Source organism: Salmo salar, chromosome ssa22 (genome assembly GCF_905237065.1).
Source record: "Salmo salar chromosome ssa22, Ssal_v3.1, whole genome shotgun sequence".
Taxonomy (NCBI): domain Eukaryota; kingdom Metazoa; phylum Chordata; class Actinopteri; order Salmoniformes; family Salmonidae; genus Salmo; species Salmo salar.
The window spans coordinates 38,124,850-38,133,976 of record NC_059463.1 but is presented as its reverse complement, the minus strand read 5'-3'; the positions used below and the strand labels follow the sequence as shown (position 1 = coordinate 38,133,976).

At 42.2% G+C, this 9,127-nt stretch overlaps 1 pseudogene; it reads right to left on the bottom strand.

Moving 5' to 3' along the window:
* Positions 1 to 1,504: 1,504 nt before the first annotated feature.
* On the bottom strand, positions 1,505 to 8,638 carry LOC106583372 (green-sensitive opsin-like; annotated as a pseudogene).
* Between the last annotated feature and the right edge of the window lie 489 nt (positions 8,639 to 9,127).

Below are 9,127 nucleotides of genomic sequence, written 5' to 3'. Positions count from 1 at the left end.
TGTAATTTCTAAATGGTTTACCCAATATGGATGAAAAAACCCTAAGATTTAATCTAACAGTCTGCACTTTAACCTCAGTCATTGTTTGATTTCAAATACAAACTTTTGGAGTACAGAACTAAAATAAGAAAACATGCTTCACTGTCCCAATAATTACAGAGGGCACTGTATTTGTCCTACATTTGAATGTTTTTACAAAATATTTACAGCATTTTATTTATGGCCCCCAAAAATTTCACAAAAATATCATACATTAGAAAAGGTATCAGAGAATGAGGAACAAACGTCAGTGAACAAGGTACTACATACAGACACAGGATATCACCACCAACATGTGACCATCTGGGGTTCAACCCGGGTCTCAAGCATGGCACAAGACAGCGTCGGTAGTTTTGGGAGGTACTGTAACACAACTCTTCAGGACAGATCTCCCCGAACCACCTCTGAAAATAAGGACGAAGACCTCAGGAGAAAGGCTTTTGTTTTACAGTTTGTGTTTGTAACAACTCTTCAGGCCAGATTTCCCCGAACCACCTCTGAAAATAAGGACGAAGACCTCAGGAGAAAGGCTTTTGTTATAAGGCATTTATAAAATAAATCTCTTACAAAATCACTGATCAGTGACCATTTTATCATAACAGTACTATGGTCTTGATCAATCATTTGGGCGTATTTCCAGATACAACATTTCATGATTTTGCTGATGAATCGTTTGTAAAGTGATCAGCTAAACAAATTGAAATAGCAAAGTAAAAAATACATTTAAAAAAGTATGAATAAATAAATGATTTAAGCATCCATTTATTTGTCCCGTCCTACATTTGTATGTTTTATAATAAAGTATGTACATTATTAGATTCATGGCCTAACAGTTACAGTACATAAATATAAAGATCTATTCAATGGTTTCTCAAAAGGTATTAATGCATCCAAGTGAATTTAAATAAAGTTCCACATATGTCTTACCACCAAGTAAAAACAACTCGTTTGAGCAAACCTTGAGAGGAGCATTAAAAAAAGACGCTTCTGGGCTGGGGTGTACCTTCTTATATACAGTTACAGAGTGGTGCAAAAACCCTCTCCTGTAGTCAAATGACCTATTGGCCTCATGGGTGGGATGTTATTAATATTTTTCATTATTTAATCATTAATAAACATGTCTTTTTGGGGAGGTTTCTATGTCAAACTGTTTTGTTGTATTTCAGTCTTCTGTGATGTATATAAAGTGTAATATTGGAATACAAACTCAAAATTGAATACATTTCAATGCTATATCTGATATGGTACAGGTGTGTTATTTTTTGTAAGCCAATGTGTGAGAGTTGCATACTTTTGTTTCAAAGTAGATTTCTTTAAGACTAACAAGAAACACTGTGTGTGACCCTGATTTAGCACACTGCAGTAAAACGTTAATATGGCCTTTCCGTTTATACATTAGCTGATTGAGAAAATCCATGGTGACACTATAGGTTAAACACAGAGCTTAGTGTCACTGTCAGCACAATCAATCACTGATATCTGACACCAACAGTGACTGTCAGACACATAAGAGCAGCTTAGAATAGAATGAAGAGAGGATTCAGAGTCCCAAAAGACAACAGAAGACTTGGCCCAGAGAAGACAGTCCTGTCTTGCTTGTTGACACATCACCCATTGAGTTCTTGCCACAAAATAACATGGGCAGCATGTATGAAACTGTAGAGAAAGAATGAGGACCAAAGGTGCAGCTCAATATTAAGGTGTTCTTTATGTTTTGTGCACTCAGTGTATGTGTTCTCACTTTCAATAAAATCTCAATCCTTCAAGACAAAACATGAGAGTAGTTCACTATCTCATCCCAAGGTCATCATTTCAGGGTTAAGTGCCTTGCTCAAGGGAACATCGACCGATTTTTCACCTTGTCGACTCATTGATTTGAACCAGCGACATTTCAGTTCCTGACCCAACGCTCTTAACCACTAGCATACATGCCGCCATCACTGTAAAGGCAGCTCTTTTGTTGAAGAAGATCCAGGCAGCAAAGCTGGCATAGGGGGTCCAGGCAATCAGGAAACCACAAGCCATAACAAACCTCATACGTGTCACATATGGGTAGATGCTGAGTCCTGCTGGGAAGCTGCAGCCTGAAAACAAACAAGGAAAGACACATGAAATCAGGTAATTAAGTAATTGTTTGATAGAAAAAGTATGGGCAGTATAGACTGAGCGTACAAAACATTAGGAACACATTCTCCTTCCTTGAAGCTATGATGACACTTGTTCAGTGTAGCTGAAGGGGAGGAGGGGGAGGAGACAGGATAAAGAATGATTTTTTTTAGCCTTGAGACAATTAACACATGGATTATGTATGTGTGCCATTCAGAGGGTGAATGGGCAAGACAAAGATTTAAGTGCCATTGAACGGGGCATGGTAGTAGGTGCCGGGCACACCGTTTTAACCTGTTGGGGATAGGGGGCAGTATTTGCACGGCCGGATAAAAAAAACGTACCCGATTTAATCTGGTTACTACTCCTGCCCAGTAATTATAATATGCATATAATTGTTTGATTTGGATAGAAAACACCCTAAAGTTTCTAAAACTGTTTGAATGGTGTCTGTGAGTATAACAGAACTCATATGGCAGGCCAAAACCTGAGAAGATTCCAAACAGGAAGCGCCCTCTCTGACCATTTCTTGGCCTTCTTTGTCATCTCTATCCAAAACAAAGGATCTCTGCTGTAACGTGACATTTTCTAAGGCTCCCATAGGCTCTCAGAAGGCGCCAGAACGTTGAATGATGACTCTCCAGTCTCTGGCTGAAAAACAGTAGCGCATTTGGTAAGTGGTCGATCTGAGAACAATGAGACGGGTGCGCACGTGCACGTGAAGAGTCCATTTTACTTTCTCTGTCTTTGAACGAAAACAACGACTCCCGGTCGGAATATTATCGCATTTTTACGAGAAAAATCGCATAAAAATTTATTTTAAACAGCGTTTGACATGCTTCGAAGTACGGTAATGGAATATTTTGAAATTCTTTGTAACGAAACGCGCCGGGCGCATCACCCTTCTCTACCCTTCAGATAGTGTCTTGAACGCACAAACTAAACGCCGCTATTTGGATATAACTATGGATTATTTGGAACCAAACCAACATTTGTTATTGAAGTATAAGTCCTGGGAGTGCATTCTGACGAAGAACAGCAAAGGTAATCCAATTTTTCTTATAGTAAATCTGAGTTTGGTGAGTACCAAACTTGGTGGGTGTCAAAATAGCTAGCCTGTGATGGCCGGGCTATCTACTCAGAATATTGCAAAATGTGCTTTCACCGAAAAGCTATTTTAAAATCGGACACCGCGATTGCATAAAGGAGTTCTGTATCTATAATTCTTAAAATAATTGTTATGTTTTTTGTGAACGTTTATCGTGTGTAATTTAGTAAATTCACCGGAAGTGTTCGGTGGGAATGCTAGTCACATGCTAGTCACATGCTAATGTAAAAAGCTGGTTTTTGATATAAATATGAACTTGATTGAACAAAACATGCATGTATTATATAACATAATGTCCTAGGAGTGTCATCTGATGAAGATCATTAAAGGTTAGTGCTGCATTTAGCTGTGGTTTTGGTTTTTGTGACATTATATGCCAGCTTGAAAAATGGGTTTCTGATTATTTCTGGCTGGGTACTCTGCTGACATAATGTTTTGCTTTCGTTGTAAAGCCTTTTTGAAATCGGACAGTGTGGTTAGATTAACGAGAGTCTTGTCTTTAAAATGGTGTAAAATAGTCATATGTTTGAGAAATTGAATTAATAGCATTTCTCAGGTATTTGAATATCGCGCCACGGGATTCCACTGGCTGTTGACTAGGGTGGGACGCAAACGTCCCACCTAGCCCAGAGAGGTTTTTAAAGAGTTCCTCAATGAGCTTGACATCTTGATAAGCTCATTTCCTGACGATGGCTCACCGCTCTTCGTACCTGACGACGTCAACCTCCCGATGTCTGTCTTCAAATCATTTATTTCCAACTCTATCTTTCCCCTCCTCTCCTGTTTTGATCTCACCCTTTCCCAGTCTCCTCCAACTCACAAGAAAGGCAATACTCTTGACCTCCTCTTTACTAGAGGCTGCTCGCCTATTATTCTCACTGCAACCCTCCTCCAGGTCTCTGATCACTACATTGTTTGCTTTTCTGTCTCCCTATCCTCCAACCCTAACCACTCCGCCCCTACCCAGATGGTCATACACCATTGAAATCTACGCTCTCTCTCTCCCACTACTCTCTCCTCTTCTATCCTATCTTCTCTCCCTTCTGCTAAATCCTTCATCCTCCGGTCTCCTGATTCTGCCTCTTCGATCCTACTCTCTTCCCTTTCCGCATCCTTTGACTCGCACTGTCCCCTTTCCTCTCGGCCGGCTCGGCCCTCCCATCCTGCTCCGTGGCTGAGTGACTCATTGCGAGCTTACAGAACAGGGCTGTGGGTAGCTGAGCGAAAATGGAGGAAAACTAAACTGCCGGAGGACCTATCATCATTTCACACCCTCCTCTCTACCTTCTCGTCCTCTGTATCCGCTGCTAAAGCCACTTTCTACCACTCTAAAATTCCTCTCTTCCCTCATCAACTCATCCCTGACCACTGGTTGGGCCCCCTCTGACTTCAAAATGATCCGAGTTGCTCTCCTCCTCAAGAAACCAACACATGACTCATCAGACTTCAAAAATGATTGACCTGTATCCCTTCTTTCTTTTCTTCCCAAAACACTTGGGCATACTGTCTTCTCATGATCTCTATCAAAATGACATTTTTGACCCTAACCAGTCAGGCTTCACGATCGGTCACTCAACCGTGACTGCTCTTCTCTTTGTCACGGAGTCTCTCTCTCCTCTGTTCTCATCCTCCTAGATATATCTGCTGCCTTCGACACCGTGAACAATCAGATCCTCCTCTCCACCCTTCTCAGGGCTGAGCATCTCAGGCTCTGCCCACTCTTGGATTACATCCTACCTGGCAGGCCGCTCCTACCAGGTAACGTGGAGAGGATCTGTGTGTGCACCACGTACTCTCACTACTGGTGTCCCCCAGGGCTCAGTTCTAGGCCCTCTCCTCTTCTCTCTATACACCAAGTCACTTGGCTCCGTCATATCCTCACATGGTCTCTCCTATCATTGATATGTGGATGACACAACTGCCTTCCACCTTCCCCCCTTCTGACACCCAGGTGGCAACACGCATCTCTGCGTGCCTGGCAGATATCTGAACTTGGATTCCGGCCCACCATATCAAGCTCAACCTTGACAAGACAGAACTGCTCTTCCTCCTGGGGAAGGCCTGCCTGCTCAAAGACCTCTACATCACAGTTGACAACTCCACTGTGTCGCACTCCCAGAGTGAAAAGAACCTTGGTGTGACCCTGAACAACACCCTGTCATTTGCTGCAAACATCAAAGCAGTGACTCACTACTGCAGGTTCATGCTCTACAACATCCGTTGTAGAGTACTGTCCTATCTCACACAGGAAGAGGCGGAAGTCCTAATCCAGGAACTTGTCCTCTCCCATCTGGACTACTGCAACTCGCTATTGGCTGGGCTCCCCGCTTGAGCCATGAAACCCCTGCAACTTCTCTAGAATGCTGCAGCCCTCCTGTTTTTTTAACCTTAACAAGTTCTCTCATGTCACCCCGCTCCGCCGCACACTCCACTGCCTTCCAGTTGAAGCTCACATCCATGGTGCTTACCTACAGAATAGCAAGAGGAACTGCCACTCCCTACCTTCAAGCTCTGCTCAAACCCTACACTCCCTTCTGCTACTTCAGGTCTCTGCCTATCGTCTGTAAACATCTGAACCCTACCTCTTCAAACAGTATCTTAAATAATCCTCTCCCTCACCTCGACCACCACCCCCCCTCCCCTTGCACTTTGTACACTCAGTGTATTTAAACTACTTTCAACCACCAAATATTGATTGATTGATTTGTTATGTGTAGCAAAATAAGGTAGACCTACTTGTGTCTGTGTGGATGTGTTTGAGCAGTGTACTACAATTACCGCTTTTGTCACACCCTGATCTGTTTCACCTGTCTTGTGCTTGTCGCCCATTTTCCCCATTATCCCCTGTGCATTTATACCTGTGTTTTCTGTTTGTCTGTTGCCAGTTCGTCTTGTCTCGTCAAGCCTACCAGCGTCTTCCCGTACTCCTGTTTTTCTCTCTAGTCCCTGTTTTCTAGTTTTCCTGTTTTTACCATTCTGCCTGCCCTGACCCTGCCTGCCATTCTGTACCTTGTGACACTGCCCTGGGTTACTGACCTCTGCCTGCCCTGACCGTGAGCCTGCCTGTCGTTCTGTACCTTTCGGACTCTGCTCTGGATTACTGACCTCTGCCTGCCCTTTACCTGTCGTTCGCCTGCCCCCTGTTTTTGTAATAAACTTTTGTTACTTCAAACTGTCTGCATCTGGGTCTTATCCTGAGGTCTGATAGCGTTGACTGTGAGGACAAGGCTTCCTTTTAAGGGGTGGCGATGGCAGGAACACAGATGTGGCAGGGGAACAAGTACAAGACATATGATTAATTGTTGAAGCCTTCGGCATTGTGTAGTAGTCAGGTCCACATGAACACTGCATGCCCTCGGGGATGTATCTATGTGGGAAAGACAAATAAGCCGGTTAAGATATTTTACTTTAAAATGTATAAAAGGTTATCACAGTTATCCCTTGAATGAAGTCTTTAAATTGTAAACTTCTTTCTCAAGGGCCATTACTATAAATACTATATTTGTCAAATGTATTAATCAGATTATTGACTTAGATGCTGTTTAACTATATGTATGCAGTATAAGCAGATGGGATGGTTTTTGCCCTGTTTTAGTGCCAAATCCATCCCTGAAGGGCAGAATGTTGAGAGGCTATTGTCAACATCCTAAAAACACAAACTCAATATGTATACTTCCACCTTAGGGAGTAGTCTCAACAAATCAGATCACAATCTTTCCCAAAACATTCCTGGCCACTATGATTGGATCTTGCAGTACCAGATATGATTTAAATATCTGGTGTAAATGGAATTCATTATTCCAAATACAATTTTCACCTTATTTGGAAGAGGAAGTGGTCAATTTACTGTGCCTGGTAAGTTTTATGAATACCATTGTAACAACAAATTGAGAGAACTGAGAGGCCAAGGCTGACAAGAGTTCCTCTACAGTACTGTAGTAGAGAACTACTTAAACTCTCCCAGTCTTAAGCTCTAAATCTATTGAAATGGGGGAAGGGTGGCAGATTGCCTGCATATTGCTTGCCTGCCCGCTCTACAGTGTACATACAGTACCAAACTAATATCAATCATTAACTTCTCATCCAATTATGAATTAACTAATCAGACTGGGTATTTGGCACAGTTTGTAATTTATCTATCCATTATGGATGAATCCTAATTTCCACTTATCTAAAATGTTCAATTAGTCTCCCATTGAAATAAAAAAATTACTAAGTAAAACTTACATGGAAGTTAGAATTTGCACCCAGGGTATCAAACCCTGGTGGTACTCACTCCTCAACACTACATTAGACAGGGTTTCCCAAACTCAGACCAGGGCTTCCCAAACTCAACGTCTCAGCTAAGGTTCAGTGAACTACCTCGACGAAACATACTTGGCCAAAAAAAGGAATGCAGCATGGTAAGGCTATCATTTGCTAAACTACTCAAGATTGGGCCTGGTCGGATCTGGTTGGACATGGTTAAATTCGAAATCTGTTCATACTATCCTTGCAATGCAATCATCTCTAGCCTAAAACTGGCATTATCCTTCCTCACCTCTCCACAATAAAGGCTGGTGTGGCATGGTTTCTTTAGCAAATAACAGAAACTGCCAACATCAGTTACCCCCTTGCAATGTATAGATTTGTGAGACCTCTTATTAATCAAAGTTTTGATTTACCTAGACCAGCCAACCAATAAGGGGGGAGGGGGGGGCAGCACAGGTCATAGCCAGGTGAATGCACATCCGGCACCAGCGTGGGTGGTACTGAACTTGAAGCTTCCCATGGACTTGCAGACCACAGTGTATCCCTCAATGGCCAGCACCACCAGAGACCACAGAGAAACCTGACCTAGAATGAGACAAGGAAAGAGAGAAATACAGTAGTTAAAACATGTTTTCCATTTGGCTTCCAGCATCTCCATCAATGTGTGTATCTCAAATATTTTATGTTTTGTAGACCAGGATTGGTTGCTTATATCAGTCAGTTACTTGAGACATAAATGGTATTATGTAAATATTATGTAAATATAGCAACAAAATAACAAGAATTGAATTTAGTTTGGCTGTATTACAGAAATAAGCTTTTCTCCAGTGAGAACCACATATCACAGTCATAGAAAGCACCTTTTCCCTTAATACAGAAGTTATGAGAAAAGTCTGTGCTAGTAGGAAAAAATATATTTGTATTGCGTGTGTGTGGGGGATATAAGGAAAACATGTAGGGTCAGACCATTGATGGGAATCCAAAACAGATCAGGAAAAACATGTAGACAGCAAGCAGATAGAATTGCCATGGATCCGCCAAGTAAAACTGAGGGTATTCAAAGGGACTTCTTACAAGTCCAGTCCTGTTGGACATGGGGATGTAGAAGTTGTTTCCTTCAGTGCCGTTCTGCATCTTTAACCAGGGAGTGGTTGAGATGAAAAGTGGAGAATCTGCTCTAGCTGCAGTCTAGTGTCTTCTGGCTCCTTTATTATCTGGGATGCTCTGGGTATGTTTATATACCCTTCTAAGCAGCCTCATCAGGGATCAACTGGTGATCAACTGGCGATCAAGGAAGGTACCACGTGGCGGTTGGGGGATATTTTATTGAGAGATATTTGGACAATTGGTCTTGTCATAATCACCTACATGATCCTATCGCAAAACATATACAGTATTTAGGATCCAGTTTCAGTGGGTTCTGTTCTATATATATTAACCAGTTTAATTTACAGAGCATGACAGACAGAGCTGATGCAGTCACTCTGTCACCATCATCAACACACAGCCTGCTACTGAGAGAGTGTGTGTGTGTGTGTGTGTGTGTGTGTGTGTGTGTGTGTGTGTGTGTGTGTGTGTGTGTGTGTGTGTGTGTGTGTGTGTGTGTGTGTGTGTGTGTGTGTG